Here is a 24,840-nt window from a genome sequence, read left to right on the forward strand (position 1 = left end):
TCCCACTAATCAATATATAATGAAGTTTAAATGTATGCAAAACTCATCAACATAAAAAGATGTGTTGTCAACCCCAAACTGGATACTAGGGGATCAATGTGATAAGATTATCAGAGTCATAAAAATAAATGGGTTTCTGACATGAGCAAAAGAAACAGAAGGTGCTTTGTTTAAAATACTTACGAAGTTTAAAGAATTCGTCCAGTAAGAGAAGCTAAAAAGGGAAAGATCTACTATGAAGTGGTCCACAGAGTCCATTTTCTGCAACACTATCCTGTAAACAAAGGGTCTGCCACCTGCGGAATTTCAGGGTCTCCCCTCCCCCTCCATTCAGATCACCTGCCAGCACGGCCCTAGACACCCAGTGCTCTTGTCTCACAGGAAACCACCCCCCCCCCACCAACTCAGGAAGCAGGGGAAGCTTGCGATGGTTCTGTAAGCTTGTATTGGTTCTTGCAATGGTTCCCAGTATCACCAGCTGGTCCAACCTCCATTCTACACAGGTGTGCCACTCACTCACGTGTACTATAGACCTGCCTGTGTGCAAGATATCTTGTTAATGTGCTGAAACAGGCAAAGAGGTTGAGGAGGCACCATCTTTGTTTTAAGAGTTTCCCATGTCCTTGAAGGTCTTTTTTTTTTTTTTTTTTCCTGTTCGGGCCCACACCTGTGGCATATGGAAGTTCTTGGGCCGGGGTCAAATCAGAGCTGCAGCTGCAGGCCTATCCCACAGCCACAGCAACACCACATCATCTGTGCCCTACGCTGCAGACTGCGGCAATGCTGTATCCTTTGAGGGAGGCCAGGGATTGAACCCACATCCGCATGGATACTAGTCGGATTCTCAACCCACTGAGCCACAGGTGGAACTCCAAAATGTATGTGTCTTAACAGACACATTGTACAGGGAGAATCACATAAGAGTTCAAGAACATACATGAGCATTCAATAACAGCTCAAGAGCGGGATACTGAATAATTTATTAATGGCTATTGATTTCATGAGTCACGCAGCCAACCAGAATCGGGTAGGTCCGAAGGAAGAGAGCTCACTTCAGGCTGGACTGGTTACCAAAACTCCTCCAGAGCTGGGGGATTTAACCTGGCTTCAACAGTCTGCAACTGGTTCCTGCCATCGGGAACCATGTCTGAGTAACCTTTCTGCCCTAGGACATTGCATGGTGTCCAGATGCACCAAGAAAAACGAAGGCAGACAAAGGAGGTGAAAAGCACATGAGTGGAAAGGGAGATGTTTTAACACAGATGCGGAGGCAGGAGGGCAGAAGTCATTCTGTGAGCATTAGATTCTCTTTCTCTCTTTCTTTTTAAATGTACCCGTGGAAGATTAACATTTGCTGAGGACTCTGTTACACAGTAAAGACAAACACACCTGACATCCAATTCTAGTTGCGGAAAGAGACTAAAAAATTGTCATGAGGTGTCATTGAAGCTACAGACATACTCAAAAGATATAATTTGATTCAAAGGGCTTATAGAAGTTTTCACAAAGAATAAGATGCTTGAGCTTATTTTCAGAGAGTGTGAAGGACTTTGGGAGAAAGAGTATAAAGGCTTAGAGGTATGGGAAATATTAAGAACGCTGGGTGACAAGGAGCGAATTAAGAGATAAATCTGGAGAAAGAGGTAAGACCTCATCTCAGTCCTTATATGCTCAAGTTTCTCTCCTTTTGCTTCAGAATTGTGCCCTTCTACAGATGGCTTATCTTTCTGTCACCATTAAAATGAGTATGTGTGATATCAAGTATTATAATTAAAACTACTTTAAAATTAAATAGCTGAAGATTATTTCATAAAAATAGCTACAATTCAGAACATGAAGAGAACAGGGAGTAAACAGAAGAGCAAAATCAAGGATTTGAGTGAGGGAAGAAATTAATAATTGCTCAGCCTGGGACTACATCCCCAGTGGAAGGGAAATCTGATGAGGGAAATTTTGAATCAGAGTAGGAATTATTGAAATATTTATTTGTCTTCTGTCTTTTCTGGTACACACCCATATGAAGCTTCCCAGGTTAGGGGTCTAATCGGAGCTTACAGCTGCCGGCCTGTGCCACAGTCACAGCAACACCAGATCTGAGCCACGTCTTTGACCTACACCACAGCTCACGGCAACACTGGATCCTTAACCTGCTGAGCGAAGCCAGGGATCAACCGTGCAACCTCATGGTTCCTAGTCGGATTCATTTCCACTGTGCCATGATGGGAACTCCAAGGAATTATGGAAATATGTAGACAAGTTATACTTAGGAATAACAATTAATATTAGATGTTATTCAAGAATACGCATGTGCATCTGGTTTTCAGACACAACCTTGGATGCCAAGTTTTACACTTATTTACCACAGAAATGTGATCTACTGTTTAGCCCAACTGAAACAGAATACACAGATCAAGGGGTATTTCTTGTGAGAAGAGAGGATTTAATAAAGAACAACTTGATTTGCTGTTGTGGGGTTAACGTCCCTTTAGTTTGTTCAATTAATACGGTTTCTTTACATCACAAAGGTGAGGGGTTTTTGCACGTTCTCTTTGAAGAAATAGAAAATGAAGACTTCCACTGAAACATCACGTTGACAATTAATTAATGGTATAGACATTAATAAATTCTACTTTTGAGCCAAGTGCCTTAAATCACATAACCAATTATATCCTTATATATCCCCATCAACCCACTTTAGACTCAGCCATTGACTTGTGTTGGGCAAAGATACGGAAGCAGAGATATGGTACCACGTGAAAGCAGAAGCTTTAAATACAGCTGTGCGATTCAGCTCGGCACCTACTCCCCCTGTGCCTCATGGTTGTGCTTTCAGCCCATGAATAAGATGACATGTGAAGCGGAGCAGCACAAAGTGTTTTTCATTTTAAAGGGTTGTGCGAAAGAGCAATACTGGCTAAAACAGGCAGAGAAGTGAAACATACACATTTCTCACTTTCTAAAATTTAGATTTTGGTTAAAAGAAAACATGACAGAAGAGATAATCTAAAGTTTAATTGTTCTGCTTCAAGTGTTTAGGGAAATGAGAGGGCATTCTTTTATCTCATCAGTATTTATTCATTCATTTAAGAAATATTTTTAGGGGGAGTTTCCATTGTGGCTCGACAGAAATGAATCTGACTAGCATCCATGAGGATGCAAGTTCGATCCCTGGCCTCGCTCAGTGTTAAGGATCTGGCGTTGTCGTGACCCATGCTGGAGGTCACAGATGCGGCTCAGATCTGGTGTGGCTCTGGCTGTGGTGCAGGCTGGCAGCTGCAGCTCTGATTCAACCCCTAGCCTGGGACCCTCCATATGCTATGGGTGTGGCCCTAAACAAAGACAAAAAAAAATTTTAGGGAAATACACTTTCTGTAGCCACTCTTCTAGGCAATTGGGATAAAAGATGCACAAAAGAGACATACATCCATGGTCTCACACTTCAAAATATGAAAATCCAAGGTCTGGCTGGAAATATTTTGCCTTTATGTAAATTTATGCAACTTTAAAATTGAATCATAAATACAGTACAGTGATAGGGCCAGGAGATGGGCAAAGGTTCCTAATGATACAGGTAAAAGTATAACAGAAAGAGAAATGGAGATAAACTGTATATGGGATTAACAACTTTTGTCTAACAAAAGGCACAAATAAGAGAGTGAAAAGATAACTAACAGCAGGAGAAGGTATTAGTAATTCATATTTCTGATAACAGACACATATTACTACAAATCAATTAAAAAAGACAAACAAGGATCCCTTGATGGTTCAGTGATAATGAGCCTGACTAATATTCATGAGGCCGTGAGCTCGATCCCTGGCCATGCTCATTGAGTCAACAGCCAGCACTGCTATGAATTGTGGCATAGCTCACAGACACTGCTCAGATCTCATGTTGCTACAACCCTGATTTGACCCCTCGGCCTGGGAACTTCCATACGCCATGGGTACTGCCCTAAAAACAAACAAACAAACAAAATGACAAATATCACATTAGAAGAATGGGGGCACAAGGCTTTTCAAAAAAGACAATGCCCAAATCACCAATAAACATGTGCAAAGGACACTCAGCATTGTTAGGCATCAGAGAAACGCAAACTAAAATGCAGTGCCACTAAGCACCCACCAGAATGGCTAAAATGAAATAGAAAATACCAAATATATTTGAGTAAGTGGAGCAACTGGAATGCTCATAAATTGCTAGTGGGACTATAACTGGTACAACCATTGTGAAAAACTGCTTGGCAGGAATTATTAAGTTACGTCTCTGAAGTATATGTTCATAACTTTCGGTCTACCATTTAACACCAAGGTACATGCCAGCCCCCTCCTCAAATACACAGCTTCAGAAAAAATATAAAATTATGTATAAAGAAATGCTTTTCACTATACCATTAAACTGAAGCATACACACCCATCAACTGCAGAAAGTACAAAAGTATACTTTAATGTAATAAACATATAATAATTTATATATATTTATATACATATATAAAAATATAATATTGCAAAGAGATCGCACAAACAACAGCCACAAGTGACTACAGGCATGACCCTCACAACGCTGGATAAAAGATGCTACGCAACCATCTACGCTATCCTAAAACACCCTGGGTTTGATTAACCCAGTGAATAATCCAGTTCCCTAAGTCCCTCATTTCCTATTATGCTCCTCCTCCCATTCTCCACTCTAGCTCTCTGGCTGCCTCAGTAATCACTTTTCCCTCTGCTCAGAAATGTCTTCCCCGCACATCCGCATGGTTTGCTATCTTATTTTATTTCATTTTTTTGCAGGCCTTTTTTCAAATTCAGCACCTCTGAAAGGTCCATCATGACTGGTCTTTCAAAAATTACATCCACCCAGTTGATTTACCTTTCTCCATGGCGCTCATCATCTCCAGCATGCACCCACCTTTTATTATTTCTTTCATTTACCTCATAGGAAATGCTAACCTAGAACAGTGCCTGCCTCATTCTAAGCCATCAATAAATTTCTGTGGGATAATTAAATGCTGATCCTTTGTCGATACATTTCAAATACCTTCTACCAGGTTGCTGTATGGCTTGTAACCTTATGTGGTTGTTTTTTCACCATCCTACAGGCTAAAATAAAAAGATTAAAAATTTTAAAATATTTTTTAAAATTTCCTCTGGTGCTTTATTTAGTAAATTCTTCCATACCCACAAAATAATAAAAACTAGTCTTTAATGGCTTCTTCTACTTATGACTTTTTCAAACATTTAAAATTTTAGTCCAAATGATTCAGCCTTGCATGGGATCGTGATGGCAGCCTAATACAAATTGTTCCACATTTTCTCTGCAAAAAAACATTCTGATTAAGAAGAACAAATAAAATCACCATAACCCAAGCCTACAGAGTCACTGGGAGACAGAACATTCTAAAAGCTTTACTATGTGAAGTAGAGAAATAAACATTCTAAACAAGAAAAGCCAGCACCAGAGTTCTCGCCAGAGTTGAGAGTAAAATAGAGGATGATGAGAAAAGGAGAGAGGCCATAAGGTTCTAGCCATGGCAGGCAGCAATCAGGTAAAATCATCTCTCGGAAGTCAGTTCCTTCCTGAGTTCGAAACAAAACAAAACAAGACAAACAAACAAAAAACACTGAGAAGAGAGAAGGCTTAAGCTTGTTGGGTAAACTCTGGCTACTGGATATTCAAAGAAAGAGGCCTGAAAGGGTGGAGAAAAAGAAACAGTGGTCTCTGGAGGGCATGCCTCTGGCGAAGAGGAAAGACAACAGAAGGGGCCAAATCTCTTAGATTCAGAGAAGGAGGCAAATGGGAAAGCAAAGAGTCCTGAATTAAAAAGAGGATCGTAACATCGGAAAACACACACACCACCCACAGAGAAACTGTCTATAAACCAAACTCCCTTTTACTGAAACAACAGTATGTGTCTCTCTTGAACCAAAAAAACCTATCAAGCCCCCCAAAACCATCATCCTAGCTGATATGCCCTTGTTATTGCAGATTCAGGAGAAGGCCAGACACTTCAAAATGACTGGAAATGATCCGTTAATACCCTCATAGAGCTACTCGAAGAACAAAATGAAACTGAGAACCGAAATGCTTCAGCTGAAGAAAATACTTCCCTCCAAAATCCGTAAACTATAATTATGGGAAACTGTAATACAACTCACCAGCATGAATGACAGAGCTGCTAAAAAAGCATTTACAGAGATGAAAAAAAAAAAAAAAATCTTGAAGCAGAGTTTCAGATTCTTGTAACTGACACGGATATGCAGCATGTTTAAAGAACTCCTACAACTCGATACACTTTCCAAAGAGGAAGTGCAGCTGCCAACAGTCTCAGGAAAAGGTGCTCAGCACGGATCATCACCAGGGAAAGGCGCATTGAAGCCGCAAAGCGCCTCATACCTGTCAGAATGGCTGTTACCAAAAAAAAAAAAAAAAAAAAAACAAATAATAAATGTTGGTCAGAATGAGGAAAAATGGAAACCTTCATACATTGCTGGTGGGAACGTTAACTGGTAGAATCACTACGGAAAATGGTATGGGGGTTTCTCAAAAACCTAAAAATAGATCTACCACATGATCCAGCAATTCCACTCCTTAGAATACATCGAAAGGGGGAAAAAAATCCCAACTAATTCAAAAAGGTAAAAGCACCCCAGCATTACTTAGAATTGATAAGATATGGAAGCAACCTAAGTGTCCATCGACAGAATGGATAAAGAAGATGTACATAAATGCACAAGGAAACACAACTCAGTCGTAAAAAAGGAATGAATTTTTGACATTTGCAGCAACATGGATGGATGGAGGGCATTATGCTAAGTGAAACAAGTTGGAGAAAGACAGATATTATATCACTTATATGTGGGATCTGAAAAATCCAACAAAAAAGAAGCAGACTCACAAATATAGAGAACAAACTAACCGTTACCAGTGGTGAGATGGGGGAGGATACAGGATAGAACAATACCAGGTAGGGGATAAGGGGTACAAACTCGTGGGTCTAAGATAGACTACAAGGATGTATTGTACAACAGGAGGATGCTAGCCAATATTTTTTAATAACTTTTAATGGAGTATAACCTTTAAAAATTGTATAAAAACAATTATTAATGGGGTTCCCATCGTGGCTCAGCAGTAATGAATCTGATTAGTATCCATGAGGATGTGGGTTCAATCCCTGGCCTTGCTCAATGACTTAAGGATCTGGTGTTGCCATGAGCTGTGCTGTAGGCCGGCAGCTGCAGCTCTGATTTGACCCCTAGCCTGGGAACTTCCATATGCCATGGGTGTGGCCCTAAAAAGAGGGAAAAAAATTATTAAAAATCAAAAAAAAATTTTTTTAAGCCAAATCATCCCATAAAACATGGGTTAAAGTTTGAACAGTTTATGACTGAAAAACTCTGGTATATGAATAACCAAGGTTCACAAGAAAGACGCTCTGTTTCATTCATCGAGGAAATGAAAATTAAAAGAGATACCATGCCATACTCGCTGGAATGGCTAAGATTAAAAACACTAAATTCTACTGTACATAAATGTAAGGTGGAACAACCATTTCAGAAAATTGCTTTGTATTTTCTTAGTAAGTTAAACATGTATGACTCATTATGTGGCTTGCTTTTGTGTTTTCCTAGCAGCTTTTGAAGAAGAATTTATCATTTTTTTTAATGAATAGTGCTTTGTGTATCCTAAGAATTCTTTACCAACTCTAAGTTCACTAAGATATTGTTGTTGTTTTTTCTGAAAAGTTTTATATTTTTTTTTAATTTTTTTTTTTTTTTAGGGCTGCACCCACGGCATATGGAGGTTCCCAGGCTAGGGGTCAAACTGGAGCTGTAGCCACTGGCCTATAGCACAACCACAGCAATGCCAGGTCCGAGCCATGTCTGTGACCTACACCACAGCTCACGGCAATGCCAGATCCTTAACCCACTGAGCGAGGCCAGGGATTGAACCTGCGTCCCCATGGATGTTAGTCAGATGCGTTTCTGCTGAGCCACGATGGGAACTCCTCAAAAGCTTTATAATTTTAGCTTTATTTTCAGGTCAATGACTCCATCTCAAAATAATTTTCATATATGATGTGAGGTAGGGGTCCAGTTTCATTTTTTCCCGGTTACCGCAGACTATGCAATATCATTGTTGAAAAGATGGTGCTTTCCCCTTTGAAATGCCTTAACTTCATCAAATTTAAATTACAGTGGGAATCTGGGTCTGTTTTTAATTTATTTGCCAGTACTTCCACAAATAATGCAAAGTCTTATTTTTTGTGCCTTTAAGTCTTGAAATTAGATAGCATAAGTCTAACAAATTCATTAGACTTTATTTAATCTTGTTTTGGAATATTCTAGATCTTTTGCACTTCCTTTGAACTTACAGAATCAACTTGAGAATTTCTTCAAAAAAGCTTACTATAATTTTGATTGAAATTACATGAAATCTATAGATTTACTTGAGGTGGAATGACTCTTTTAACATTATGTTTTTCATCCATAATCAAGTCAAATCTTCTCATTTATTTAGATCAACTTTAATTTTCCTAAGTTGTTTTATAATTTAGAATGTAGAATCTTTCCACTCATTTTGTTAAAGTAAGATGTTTTGGATGCTCTCTTAAACGCTACTTTAAATTTTTTTTCAATTGTTTATTACTAGTATATTTGATTCATTTTTAATCTATATTTACTTTGTATATGCCACCTTATTGAATTCATATTAGTTCTAGTACTTATTTAGGGATTGACCATACCTACATAATCAAGTCAACTGCAAATAAAGATTTTTTTTCCTTTCTAATATTTATGCCTTTAATTTATTTTATTGCACTACTGCAGAAGTTAGAACCACCAGTAAAATCTGAATGCTGACCTGATCCCAGTTGTAGATGCAAGGCATATACTATTTCACTATTGAGTATATTAGCCATAACATGGGTGTAGTGGTCCTTTATTTAATTGAGGAAGTCCTCCTCTATTCATAGTTTGCTGAAAGTTTTCATTATGAGTAGGTATTAAATTTTGCCAAATTCTTTCCAGATCTATTGAGAAAATATAATATTTAGCTCCAATTTCTCTATTAATGCGGTGAATCATGTTATTGATTTTTTTTAATTAATTCAAAATCTACCCTCCACTACAGGCCCTCTGCTGCCCATCATTCCTGAAAGCCAACTTGGGGCTTTGATATATGTTTCTATTTCATTGATATCTGATCTTTTCTGAATTATTTTCTATTTCTTATTACTTGGAGTTTAATGTACGCTTTTGGTAGCTCTTTTAATAAGAAAGATAGAAAAACTTGGATCTTTTTCTTCTGAGATAATCATTCAGCCTAAAAATCAATTTCTAGACATTATTTTACTTGCATTTTAAAAGCTGACATGCAATATACTTTTTAACTTCTAAAATTTCATCTAAAAACCCCCCTTGCCATTTCTATTTGATTCACTGATTGAGCTGTTTAATTTTAAATATTTATTTATTTTTTATTTTTTATTGCTATTTCCCCAACACCATTTTTTTTTCCATTGTACAGCATGGGAACCCAGTTATATATACAGGTATACATAATTTTTTCTCACACTGTCGTGCTCCATTGTAAGTATCTAGACATAGTTCTCATTTCCTAAATATCAGTCTCATGTTGATTTGTAATTCAGTTCCATGTGGTCAGGGACTAAGCTCTATGAGTTCAATCCTTTGAAATTTATTGATTTCTTCATGGTCTAGTATATACTTTCCCAGTACCTTTGAAAAGAGTGGGCATTTTCAACCATAAAAAAAAAAATGAAAAGACAACATATAGAATAAGAGAAAATAGTTGCGAACAATACAACCAACAAGGGCCTAATCTCCAAAATATGCAAACAACTCATACAACTCAACAACAACAACAACAAAACAACCCATTAAAAAATGGGTGGAAGACCCAAACAGACATTTCTCCAAAGAAGACTTATGGATGGCCAACAGGTACACGAAAAAATGCTTGACATCACTAATTATTAGAGAAATGCAAATCAACTACAACGAGGTACCATTTCATATGCGTCAGAACGGTCATCATTAATAAGTCTACAAATAACAAATGCTGGAGAGGGCGTGGAGAAAAGGGAAACTTCCTACAGTGTGGTGGGAATGTAAATTGGTACAACCACTATGGAAAACAGTATGTGGTTCCTCAGAAACTAAATCTAGGACCATCATATCATCCAGAAATTCCACTGCTGGGCATCTATGTGGAGAAACCTGTAACTCAAAAAAGATATATGTGCCCCAATGTTCATAGCAGCACTGTTCACAATAGCCAAGACATATAAACAACACAAATGTCCGTTGAGAGACGAATTGATTAAGATGTACTACATGTATGCAGTGGAATACTACTCAGCTATAAAAAAGAAAATAATGTCATTTGCAGCAACATAGATGCCATAAGAGATTCTCATATTAAGTGAAGTCAGAAGGAGAAAGACAGATACCATGATATCATGTATATGTGGCATCTAAAATATGACACAAATGAACCTATATGCAAAACAGAAACAGACTCATGGACATAGAGAACAGACTTGTGGTTGCCAAGAGGGAGGGGAGGAGTGGGATGGACTGGGAGTTTGGGGTTAGTAGATGCAAACTATTACATTTAGAATGGATAAGCAATGAGGTCCTACTGTACAGACAGGGAACTCTACCCAATCTATCTCTTGGAATAGACCATGATGGAAGATAGCAGGAGAAAAAGAATACTAGGAGAAAAAGAATATATATATATATATATATATACACACACACACCCCTAGGTAACTTTTCTAAGCAGCAGAAATTGGCTGTTTTCCAGTTTTGGATATTGTGTCCAATAAATACCATAAGTTCATTCATAGTGTTGTTTGCTTTTTCTTTGCTCTTATAGATTCTTAAACTATTTATTAATTACTAAGAATGTCATTTAAAAACCTTTGTATATGGTAGTGAATTTGTTCATGTTCTTATTTTATAAGTTTTATTTCATCTATTTTGAAACTCTGCTATTACATACCCACACATTTAGGATATTTTATTTTTGAAGAATTGACTGTTCATCACTGTAAAATGTCTTTATTTCTGGTAATACTGTTAGTCTTGCAGATTAATATAAATATTTCCACTGCCATTTCATTATGAAAAGTATTTCATGGAGTTCCCGTCGTGGCGCAGTGGTTAACGAATCCGACTAGGAACCATGAGGTTGCGGGTTCGGTCCCTGCCCTTGCTCAGTGGGTTAACGATCCGGCGTTGCCGTGACCTGTGGTGTAGGTTGCAGACGCGGCTCGGATCCCGCGTTGCTGTGGCTCTGGCGTAGGCCGGTGGCTACAGCTCCGATTCAACCCCTAGCCTGGGAACCTCCATATGCCGCGGGAGCGGCCCAAGAAATAGCAACAACAACAAAAGACAAAAGACAAAAAAAAAAAGAAAAGTATTTCATGGTTTATATTTTCCATCCTTTTACTTTTTTACTTTATTTTTTTCTTTTTATGCTGCACCTGTGGCAGATGGAAGTTCCCAAGCTAGGGATAGAACTGGAGCTGCAGCTTAGGTCTATGCCACAGCCAAGGCAACACCAGAACCAGGCTGCATCTGTGAACTATGCAGCAGCTTGCAGCTATTCTGGATCCTTAATCCACTGAGCGAGGCCAGGGATCAAAACCACACCTTCAGGGACACTAGGTTGGGTCCTTAACCCACTGAGCCACAATGGGAACTCCCATTCTTTTGCTTTTAATCCATCTATTTTTTTATACCTAAAGTAACTCTATTGTAAACAGTGTATGTTTGAGTATTGCATTTTAGCCAGTCTGATAATTCTGCTTTTTGGGTTGGTGTATTGGTATATTTATATTATAATATTATATTATAAATATATTATATTATATTATTATTCTCCTAGATGGTTTTTATTTTTCCTTTTTGTTTTCAGTTAATTTTGCTGTAATATACCTAAGGTGTGGTTTTGTTTGTATTGATCCTATTTGAAATTCACCGAGCATCTTTGTAGTTGTTTCATCCAGAATTTGAAGATTTATCAACAGGTATTTCCTCAAATATTTTCTTTTCCTTTTTCCTAGAACCTCTGTCTCCATATAAACTAGAACTCCCGATATAATCCCACAGGTTCCTTAGCCTTTTTATTTTAAAAATATTTTTTTTCTTTGCTTTCATGTGGTTATGTCATAACTATTTATGTCCAAACTTATTAAGCTGTTGTTTTGTACTGTCAATCTGCTATTAAGCTCATCCAGGTAAGATTTCGAGGTATATTTTTACTTCTCTTATTTTATTCCTTTTAAAGGAGTTATTTCTCTTCTAAAACATTCTATCTCTCTATCTACTACTTGCATTTTTTTTTACCATTACATGCTTTAAAATATTTATAATATTTGCTATATTTTTTGCATTCTAATTTAAATAATGTAGTCATCTGGGAATACACCTCTATTGATGGGACTGAACTGAAATTGGGCTTCAATTACAATGAGTTCACTTGTGATTAGCCCAACTCCCAATGACTGGTGACGTCATGGTTTTGATTTTATTCTTATGTGAAGGGGCAGGAGACGGGGTTGAGACTATAGGTATATTTGGTTCACATTTGGATTAACTCCTTTTGTAACTGTGGAATCCAAACACTGGAAGAATTTTTAGGAGTCCATTTCTAGGCCCTCTTCAGCAGATACTTTCTTGGCAACATGAGTGGAGAGGATAACAGGATTTGAGAACTGAGCTATTTATTTTAGCATCTGGACCTCCTACAGATATTACTTCATCTCACTCAGGCACACGGGGGGTTGTCTAAAAAGACTGATTTTTTTCATGACCCTGAAAATGTTCCCTGTATATATCAGGCTTAGAGCTCTGGGACCAAGCGCCCCCTCTCAGATATAGAGAGACCTCTATGGCTCTCCGATCAGCTATGCAGCGCTTATTTACTCCTTCTGGGTATGTGTGTGTCTTTTTAGGGCCACACCTGCGACATCTGGAAGGTCCCAAGCTAGGGGTAGAATCAGAGCTGCAACTGCCAGCCTACACCACAGTCACAGCAACATGGGATCCAAGCCACATCTCTGACCTATGCCACGGCTCACCACAATGCCGGATTCTTAGCTCACTGAGCAAGGTCAGGGAACGAACCTGCATCCTCACAGACACTAGTCGAGTTCATTACCAGTGAGCCACGGACAGAAACTCCATTTCTTCTTAAAATCCCGTTTATCTGGGCTTTTCTGCAATAGCTGCTCTTTGATAAAATCAGAATAATGTGATATTTATCTAGCCTAGGTTTTTCTTGTTGTTACCATGGTTGTAAAAGTCCTTCTCACTCTTCTCCATCCAAATTAAAAGCAGAAGTTTCTGTTAATTGTGTAAGTGATTTTGTGGGAAGAGTTAAGCAACTGATTTATATACAAGTCATTCATGCATAAATCCAGTTACTTGTATACTATTTATTAGTTACGTAATTTTAAGATTGTCTTGGATTACATAGGAAATATTGGAAAATAATGATTATTTGATCAATTTAAATCTGTTTGATAATTCATTTCTTATTGCATTGATAAGACTTCTAGAACAGTGGCATGTCATCATAGTCATAGATCTTTATTTTTTAATGCTATTTGTATACTTTTTGAAGACTGATATATTTATTCACATACTTGTTCAATTGGTGAATTATCCTCATATTGAAAAAATTTTCCTTGAGGCAAATCCTGAATCTCTCTTGTGTATAAGTATGCCTATATTTTCTAAATCTATACTTTTGTATAGAGGGCTATGATCCCCTTATAAGAATCCTTCAAAAATTCAGAATAGCTTTTAAGTCAGGCCTTTATTCCTTTCAACCTTCAATAACAGGGGTAAACATTTTTTCCCCTTTAGAAATAGATATTGATCCACTGGTTGGGAAAAATAATTCAAGTATTAGATTAACTTAAAGAAAAAAATCACAGGAGTTCCCATTGTGACTCAGTGTTAAGAACCTGACATAGTGTCTGTGAGGTTGTGAGTTTGATCCCTGGCCTCGTTCAGTGCGTTAAGGATCTGGTATTGCCACTGGTTGCAGATGTGGCTCGGATCCTCTGTTGCTATGGCTGTGGCTCAGGCCAGCGGCTACAGCTCAGACTTGACCCCTGGCCTGGGAACTTCCATATGCTGCAGGTGCAGCCACAAAAAGAAAAAAATATAATAACAAAATAAAATAAAAAACCCAAACCAACTAACATTAGATAAATTTTAGCAGGAATGAAAGAAAAATAAAAACATCAACTTTAAAAGATATTTTTACTTGTAAAAATTGAGAAAATTAAATAGACCATAATCTGTCTAAACATAACGTTATCTTTTCTTTCACCAAAATACACTTTTTTTTTCTAAGAAATAAGGATAAGAGAGGCATAATATTCATCTTACATAGAACTTGTTCTGTAAGAGTTAGGCCAAATGAATACAAAATATTAAAAATGACAGACTTATAGAAGAATATGTAATTCACAGATGATACATAGCAAGAAAGTGACACACTTAAAATGAGGGCAGAGTTGCATATGGGAAAGTTCACAGAAGCTATGATGACTGAGCTGGATTGTGAGGGATAAATTATGATTTAGCTGGTGAAAGCATGTAGAGCTTCTAAAGCCAAGTGATAGATGTAGGTAAATGTTCATAAAAAAGAAGACATTGTAGGAGTTCCCATCATGGCTCAGCAGTTAGCAAACCTGACTAGCATCCATGAGGATGCAGGTTCGATCCCCGACCTTGCCCAGTGGGTTAAGGATCCAGCATTGCCTTGAGCTGTGGTGTAGGTCGCAGAAGAGGCTTGGATCCTGCGTTGCTGTAGCTGTGGTGTAGGCTGGCGGCTACAGCTAAGATTCGACCCCTAGCCTGGAACCTCCATATGCCGTGGGTGTGCCCCTAAAAAGACAAAAAGACCAAAAGAGGGGGGGGGGGAAAGACACCGTAGTAGAAGAATGGCATTTCCCTGAAGCTTTTTTATACCACCACTACATCTCTCATTCTTATTGACTTTAAAAACTACCTGCTGTCTAGTCACTTATGATGGAGCATGATAATGTGTGAAAATAGAATGTGTACATGTATGTGTAACTGGGTCACCATGCTGTACAGTAGAAAAAAAATGTATTGGGGAAATAACTATTAAAAAATAATAATAAAGCACACACACACAAATACTACCTGCTGGAATTTAGCTCCTGCCATCTGTCTAGTGCCTTCTTTGTATTGCACAGGGAAGTGTCAAACCCAGGTGTTGAGATGAGGATGAAAGGTACCAGACTCTGGTGTTATCACTAAACTCTCCTTCAGATGCATCACACAACCAAATCCATTGATCCCAAGGCTAAGGATGTGACAGTCAACACATTTTTCAAATCCTGTTAGGAACCATAGGAAATAAATAGGTATAGTCTCGGCTAAGGGTAACTTATCTCTGGTATTCAACGATATTGTTCATCTCACATTCAATAGAAAATTCTAGCAAACAGAATATATGACTCAGTTAAATAAAATCTACCAGCGACAAAGGAGGCTATGTTAGACCAGCATATTAAACGGGGCAGAGACTTACAAACAGCCACTGTAAAACAACACAAATTAAATATGTTAATGTAATAGTCAAGGTATATTTTGTCAGGAAATTTACTGGGGTGTGGAAAATGGAGTCTTGATGCATGAGCTTCTGAAATTAAAATAAAACTCTTCACATAAAATTCATGTATTCTATTACGTAGATATTTTCTTATCTTTGCTCTCATAAAGAAAGCAGAAATCCCTTGGCTTCATTATCAAATATCCCTTCTGCTTCATCCCCAGTCAAACCAATTGCTTGGAGATGGATGCCAGTTGCCTGTTTGGTATATCAGGGGATGGAGAAGTTCAGTTTCATACAGAAGCAACTCTAGCTGCACAGCTTAATTTGAATTATGCAAATAAGCTCTAAATTGGAAAAAGTGTTTCTTTGGACTTGCCTGCCATTAGATGGTGCTAAAAATGTCTCCATTCATAAAATATGTATGGCTAACCAGCCCTATAAATACATGAATAACAAAATTTTCATTGACTATTGTTGACAAAATAACAACTGAAAGCTAATCTGAAAATATTATAAATGGCCTGGAATTAATTCTCAAACGGCTGACTCCTTTATTAGAATACCAAATTTATTATCTCATTTAACATGTATTATTTCATAATTTTTAAAATTAAATTGTCTTTCCGCTGGTTTCTGCTAAAGAACTTGGGAAATATCAGATCAACATTCAAAAAGTTACACTGGAAATAAAGATTAGGATAAGAAGTATGGAAATGGCTAGAGAAAAAAACAAGAATAAAGAGTTTTACTGGCTGGAAGTTTTGGGATGCAGTTTTTTGTTCTAATCTCTAAAACAAAGAATGCTCTCTTTCACCTTCTAATATAATCCTCCATTTGGGGAGTTCCCATCGTGGCTCAGTGGTAATGAACCTGACTAAGATCCATGAGGACACAGGTTCAATCCCTGGCCCTGATCAGTGGGTTAAGGATCTGGTGTTGCTGTGAGCTCTGGTATAGGTCACAGATGCAGCTCGGATCCCGCGGTGCTATGACTGCGGTGAAGGCTGGCAATTACAGATGCGATTCAACCCCTAGCTTGGGAATATCCATATGCCACAGGTGTGGTGGCTCTAAAAAGACAAGATAATAATAATAATAAAAAAAAAAAAAACCTCCATTTCCACCCAGGAACAATTAAAAACTTTGACCTCCTGAAAGTCCCTGCTATAAGGACCAATCATGCTTTACAATCTCCAAATGATAAAGATACAAAGAAGCGATGTCCCTATGTGGTTTCTGAAACTTACCTAGGCTGGGCTCTTACTTCCTGCACAAAAGAGGCCTCAGGTTCCTGTCAATGGAGGTACTGGATTAGGTGATCTCAAAATTCCTATAGTAGTGTGTGACTTTATAAATTAATGAACTAGAGTTTTCATCTAACTGCAATTTCTTTTCTGAGTTCATTGCAAGAGACTTCTCAAGGTGCTTGATTTCTCTTCCATGTCGTATATAGAGTCTTGCAATCACTGTTAGGCAAAGGTTTCCACTAGAGTGAGAGCCGGCCTGGCATATCTGCAGGACATACCTAGCATTAGATAGATTAAAATTGGAATCTTACTATAGTTTTAATTTGAATTGCTAGGATGAACCCTAAACTTGAATTTTATCGCAGTTTTTCCTCTGGGCAGTTCCAAAATTCTTCACCATTATTTTCCTTTTCTTATGGCCACACCTGCGCCACATGAGGTCAAATCAGAGCTGCAGCAACACGGGATTTGAGCCTTATCTGAGCTTGCACAACGGTGGATACTTAACCCACTGATCAAGGCCAGGAATCGAACCCACATCCTCACAGAGAAACACTGAGTTCTGAACTCACTGAGCCACAAAGGGAACTCCCCATGTTTTTTTTTTAAACTCGGGTTGTTCTACTTTCTTACTCTCTTTCATGTTAAGGACATTATTTCATTGTCACGTTTGTTACAGTCATTTACTTTCCTTTTTGATACATTATTTTAAAATACTATTTTTAATACAAAAATTGTGTAAATCTTTGTTTTAAAATCCATTTTTTTCGGAGTTCCCATCGTGGCTCAGCAGAAACAAATCTGACTAGCGTCCATGAGGACACAGGTTCAACCCCTGACCTCATTCGTTGGGTTAAGGATCCAGTGTTGCTGTGGCTGTGGTGCAGGCCAGCGGCTATAGCTTCAATTCGACCGCTAGCCTGGGAACCTCCATATGCCATCCAGACAGTGACCATTAAAAAATAATAACTACAGCAGCCAGTTGTATCTGGAAGACACTTCGGGACCCACGTGTAACCGAGCCAGACAGGAGCTTGCCATAGCATGCCAGCAGAGGAGGAGGGCGGAACGTCCCGAGTCTATTTTCCCATGGGAGGAGAAGGTGGAATTGACATGCCCCCACCCACACTGGGAAGGAGCAGGTGTGGTTCTAGAGTTTCTTGGGAGCCTGCTGTTTGCAGGCGGAGAAGGCATCTGGCATCTTCAGGTTTCCGAGGTCCAGCCTGCCTCTGTGCACATGCACCGCTCTCTGCTCTTCCAGGCAATTTTGGCAGAAACTGTTCAACGAGGCTCCAACACAGCTCAGGAGACCCCGACCCTGTAATAGGATCCAGGCTTTGATTTCTCCCAACCTACTCAACTGAGGAGGGGACAGGGGGATGATTCAAAAGCCCAGGGGGGCATCACAGAAGCAAGACAAACACATATGTGTGTTCTTACACTTCTAAAGGAAGACCTGTTCTCTCCAGCCACCGATTTTACCAGGCTTTCTAAAAGATCTCATGGTGAACACATACACGGTTCTGAAAACCACCCCTCTTCCCAGGGTAATACTTTACTGAAGTATTCAACTTTTCATTATCTTTATTATCACAAACCTGATGCTTTCTTTTAAGAACTTGTTACTCTGACTTCTGCATATGTTGCACTGAAAAGGTTAATTTTTAATGTTTAATTTATTTTGTGTGGTAGGTTAATTTTGATTTCTGTAATGCATTAATGTGATTAGCTATTCTTTTCCTTAGTAGCTGAATTATAGTTATTTAAAGAGTCAGTGACCGATATAAAATGCAGTTGTGTTTTTCAGTAATATGCACTCTTCTTCGGTTGTACTGTACCCTGTTTGGAAGGATGAAGGAATGAACTCTTTTATTTTTTTTTTTCCTAAATCAAGACTGGAGCTTTTCTTTCATGAGATTGGGATATGGCTGAAGCATATTAAGACTTTTCTCTGCAAATGTGAATGATGAGGAAAAAAAATAGATGTTCTTTTGCCAAAAAAGAAAAAATAATAATAATAAATAAATAAAAATCTATTTTAGATTTTCCAACTAAAATTTTGTTACTTATATTTTCCCTGTTCCTTTTTATATTTAACATTATATTCCATTTGTAATCTATTTGGACACATAGCATGAGATAGGGAAATATCCTAGCTTTCTTTCTAGACATTCAAAAATTTACTAAATAACATATTCCATGAGGCAGGAACTTTGTGTTATCCATTTCTGCATTTCCAACACCTTAAACAATAGCTGACACATAATAGATGCTCAAAAATATTTGCTGAATAAATGTTTAATGATTTCAATCCCACCTTTGGCATATTAAGGCAGATTTTCTTGAGTCAATTTCTGTACTTTCTACTTAGTTATATTTTTACAGCAATACCATAATATTAACTGATAATATTTTTAATATCTGACAATTTTTTCTCCCTCTCAGTATCCTTCCTGTTTTGTAACTACTCAATTCATTCACTTTTTATATTAACATAAAAATCATTATTACAAGTTTCTGTTTTTTCTTATTTCCTTAAATTGGCCTTGCACATGCCTTTTTAAGTTTATACAAGGTTTTATATATTTCACTGCCATTATGCATAAAATAAGTTTTCAATTTGTTATTACTGAATCACAGAAAAATATTTGGTATTTATTTTTAATTAACAATCATATTGCATATTATTATTTATAATAGGCTTTGGTTTTCTCTCCTTTTCTAAGATACACACATATTTTCTGGAATAAAAACAATAGTATTATCTACTACTTTTTTAATAGCCCTCTTATTTCTGTCTTAACACATGGGATATATTTTACAGAATAATATTATAGTACATATGATAAAAATTATTTACTGGTCCTGACTTAATAAGAATTGACAGGTGTTTTTAACTATTAAGGAGAATGATGGCTCTATTATCTATTTATTGTTTTATCTATTATCTACTGTTTTATGTTGATAACTACGCTTCTCACTAGTTCTTTTTTTTTTTTTTTTGTCATTTTAGGGCCACACCCATGGAATATGGAGGTTCCCAGGCTAGGGGTCGAGTCCGAGCTATAGCCACTGGCCTACGCCACAGCCACAGGAACACCGGGTCTGAGCTGTGTCTACGACCTACACCTCAGCTCACAGCAATGCCAGATCCTTAACCCACTGAGTGAGGCCAGGGATTGAACCTGCATCCTCATGGATCGTAGTCAGATTCGTTTTCACTGAGCCACAACGGGAACGCTGCTTCTCACTTATTTTTTAAACACTTTAAATTCCTTCTCTCAAAATATACTTCTTGAGTTGCTCTTCTGCAGAAGGCAGAGTTAAACATGACTATGACTCAGCTCAAATATTTAGGAAACTTTAGGCTAAGAGAGTATGTAAGGGTAGCCAAAGAATGTTTTCTGGAAGAAGAGACATGTTAGGTGACTAGTAAATCATCACCACGGTTTCTTGGAATTCATGGAATTCCCCTTGGAAGGAAACACAAAATCGAAGCTCTGTTATCAAAAGTAATTATCAAGTCAAATGCTGGAAAATGCAGCCCAAGTCACCAAAGACCATCTCCGGGGATTTCCTCTTCTGAATGGTTTTTATCTTCATTTTAAAGCCTCTATTGCAGGAAGTTTTAGGTTAAAAATTTTTATATACACACACACAGATAAACAGACCTCCTGACATAAACCTTTCTGTCCATACCTGTATCTATTTATCCATCCATCCATCTCCAGATTATTCCCCCAAATTGCTCTTAAACACCAAAATGTTTATATAACCATCAATACAAAATTAGAATTTCACAAGACAGAGAAGTGTATTATGAGGAAGATACTAGTCTTAATCAAAAATGCTCCAACTAATAACCAATAATTGTAACTTACTATTCCTCCTTTTTATATATACTACATGTATTCGGTTTCAATCACCATAACAGTTACAATATTTCATCTATCACATACCTACATTCTACTTTGAGCTCACTTTAGGAAACCATGGTATGTAAGATTGAAATCCATGAAAATCTAAAATAGGAACTGGATGCCATTTAATGAAAATTGGATTTTGAATTATAATCTATTCATAGTACTTAATCATTTTATTTTTCTATTTAATTCTTTGGAGGACTAAAAGGGATTTTATTTTTTTTTTATGTAATCATTTTGTAGAGCCAAAAATACAAAATTCAGCATGTATTTTGTTTTCCTGAAACAACTGTGTTATACTTTGACATCTTATACAACGGTTGTATTTTAATAAGGGACTCTAGCAAATAAAGTGTTTAAGCTTAGGTTAAAGAAAAATGTAATTATGAAAAAAAAATAAAATGAATTTGTAGCATGATTTAGTGTTTATTTTGACACAACTGAAAAAAATAAGTTTTTGGAAACATATCTATAAAGCATAACAGTTCTACTTCCATGTCTTATACCTTATGGAAGATCTGGGTGCACATACAGATACGTACATAGGCAAACATGTTTCACAGAATTAAATTTTTATTCATAAATGTAGAAAAGCAGAGGTTTTAAATATCCTAAGTGTACAAAATGTACTAAAATATGCTGTGTTCTATTCTGTAAAACAAATGCTGTGGGGAAACAATTAAATTCCACTCAGTTGCCACATTAGAACAATTTCTGTTTTTGACCTTGACCTTGAAATGATTTAGTGTCTTTCATGTCAAGTCTAATAGTTGAGAGCGTTCAATGACCCCAAGCAGCATTAAAGAAATCTGTTTTGGAAGGTCTATACCAAAGCCTCTCTACTAACAATCTCAGTTGATCCAAGAAATTGGATCGATATTAAAACATATTTCAGATTCTTTTGGAGCAAATGAGAATCCCAGAAATGCAACAACATGAAAACAATCTATCCTGTTGAACTTTCGAACAATACATTGTTAGCTCAAAGTGAAATCAAAATGTCTACTTCTGATTCTGACCCAGTATTTTGAAGATCATGCTATAAGCACGTCATGGTTCTTCTATGGGAGAATCCAGTCTTTAAGAGTAGGGAATCCAGGGCAAGGAGCTGGCTATACTTCCAACATTGTGACAAACGCAAAACAAAAACAAAGAGCACTCTAAAGGCTCAGGGCCTCCTGGAGATCAGCACTTACCACCATAAGATTTTGGCATAACCACTTCCTACTGCCTCACATATAAAGAGAGGATGGAAAGAATGGGGCTTCCTGGGGTTCTCATCGTGGATCAGTGGAAAACAAATACGACTAGTACCCATGAGGATGCAGGTTCAATCCCGGCCTTGATCAGTGGGTTAAGGATCTGGCATTGCTGTGAACTGTGGTGTAGGTTGCAGACGTGGCTGGGATCCTGCATTGCTGCGCCTGTGGTGCAGGCTGGCAGCTACACTGATTTGACCCCTAGCCTGGGAACCTCCACATGCTGCCGGTGTGGCCCTAAAAAGACCAAAAACAAACAGACAAACAAAAGAATGGGGTCCCTGAAGATTCCTGGAAGCCAATTTAGCATAATCATGAACCTCAGGGTTGTCCTTCCTGGCTGCCCCCCCACTCCTTCTGCTTATGGGGTAGGGCAGGAGGGGGGATCTCTGGCTGCCTAGCATCACACCTTGTCTTTGGTCATCTTCTACCGAGTGGCAATCATGGTGTCGTAACCATCAAGCATTTGGCTACGGTGGCAGGCTAGGGGCACTCTCCAGAGGGCAGGAACTTTTTACTAAAAGCAAAGTTTTCTCCTTCCAGGCCAAGGAATATCTAACCTATAAATGTGATCAGACTATAATACTTAGCGTCTCTAAAACTGTGTTTTGAAAACACTAGGATCCTATGAATATGCATTGAAAGAATGAAAGAGCATCATCCCATAATCCTTGCAGTAGCCCAGTCATTGAATAATCACTCTCATTGTCACAAAGGGAACCCTTACCTGCCACTGATTCCATTCTCCCTGCCACTTAATTTCATTTTCTTTAGTTCACACTATTGAGAACAGTAGGGGTGCATGGTGACAGTGCATATATTTGAATTTCATTATTAATTCATTTCTAATACCTTATTATCATGATACTAAAAATTAGTTCAATTCAGTAAAGTTCAATTCAGTAAAAATCAGCTAAACTGGTTCTCAAAATCAGAGAAACATTTGCCTGTGTGCAGACAAACCTACTTATGAATGAACTTTTAAAGGTTTTAATCAGGTAATATAATTGCATAGCTTCTCAATTAAATCACTTAAAACATATTAACCACTTTTGGAGAAAGTATCAAGCAAATTAAAGTGTAAAAGGGGATACCATCGACTACATACTTAAAAGCAAGCCCAGGTCAAGACCCACCCCTCGAGCTGGCTAAGTGGGAGGCTGCTGCCTGGATCTCACCTCGTTCTCCTACTTACAGCATTTCAAGAGTAAAAGCAATCACCCCTCTTCTTTCCCCCTGCAAAGGCCCTCTACCATTTTGTTAGGATATTTCTTCAGTGTTAACTCCAAAGAAGAAGGAATTTGGTGTTCGGCTTAGTGATTAAAAATAGATGCTAGCGCTGTACTGCCTTGGATTCAAATACCAGCTTCTAGAACTTAATTTCTGTGTGGCTTTGTACCTTAGTAAACATTTCTGCACATAATTTCTTTATGGACAAGTGGAGAAAATAATAGCTTCTTCTTTCACACAGTTCTTGGGAAGATGAAGTAGTGAGTTAATATGCAGAAGTCTCTTAAATCCATTTGGTCTATGTAAGTATTAGCTACTATTGTAATTACTATTAATTATTATTATCAGCATTATTTTGGGGCCACAGTCATGGCATATAGAGGTTCCTGGGTCAGGGAGAGAATCTGAGCCGCAGCTGTGATTGTTCAGAATCATGGCTGCAGATCCTCAACCCACTGCACCACAGCAGGAATTCCCTAGCTATTATTATTATTAAAATGCATTGATTTTGCTTTGAGAGGCCCCTTGCTTTGGTATTAACTGCAGAGGGCTATCCTGTACTTTTATTTTATACTTTATGAAGCATAAATCCTATAACTAGACACGTCTCGAATATTTGTACAACTTCAAGAAGGAAAGGGGGCTGCAACTGGAGCAGTCTCAGGACCTCTGGGAGGACAAAATCCTCAGCATCCTCAGAGCCCAACCTGTCACAAGCACACAGTGCTTTATTATACAGAAGTATATTTCTGTGTATAATTACGGTGAGTTCACACGCTATTTAAGAAATATGGAGTCCCGTTGTGGCGCAGTGGTTAACGAATCCAACTAGGAACCATGAGGTTGCGGGTTCGATCCCTGCCCTTGCTTAGTGGGTTAGGGAGCTGGCGTTACCGTGAGCTGTGGTGTAGGTCGTAGACGTGGCTCGGATCCCGTGTTGCTGTGGCTCTGGTGTAGGCCAGTAGCTACAGCTCTGATTCGACCCCTAGCCTGGGAACCTCCACATGCCACAGGAGAGGCCCTAGAAAAGGCAAAAAGAAAACAAACAAACAAAAAAGAAATATATATTGAGTGTCTCTGCAGACAGCACGTATCCCTGGGGACACTAACATGGAAAAACTCAATTCCCAAGAAAAGAGCATTTAGGGATGTGTGATTTGTTTCTATCTTCAGTCAATGTGTTTCTTTCTTGCTTCCCCAAAGTCCAGGCCAAAACCCATTGATCCTCATCTGCAAATAATACTAGGTCATTCCCTTGCGAACAATGACACCCTGCTTTGATAATGAACGCACCAATGTATCCTTTTACCGCCTTTTAAAGACCCCAGCAACAGGCCCCTAGAGTGTATCTGCAGAAATAAATAAATAAATAAAAGCGAATTTCTCTATGTGTAGTAAAGTCTTGGCTGTGTTTAATTCAGGGCCAAACAAAAGAATCTCATTTCTCCCTTTTCCTGAACCAGTGACTGGAAACCCCACTAGTGGCGGTATGCAGATAGGACACCCAAGTCTGCCTCGCTTCTCAGAAAAAAGGTCTGGCTGCGATC

At 38.1% G+C, this 24,840-nt stretch overlaps 1 protein-coding gene across 1 annotated transcript in view; it reads right to left on the reverse strand.

Moving 5' to 3' along the window:
- USH2A (usherin) overlaps positions 1-24,840 on the reverse strand; it is an 811,661-nt gene that overhangs the window by 505,954 nt on the left and 280,867 nt on the right. The gene's annotated exons all lie outside the window — the stretch shown is intronic.

The sequence above is a fragment of the Phacochoerus africanus genome, chromosome 12, assembly GCF_016906955.1.
Source record: "Phacochoerus africanus isolate WHEZ1 chromosome 12, ROS_Pafr_v1, whole genome shotgun sequence".
In the NCBI taxonomy this organism is placed as follows: Eukaryota; Metazoa; Chordata; class Mammalia; order Artiodactyla; family Suidae; genus Phacochoerus; species Phacochoerus africanus.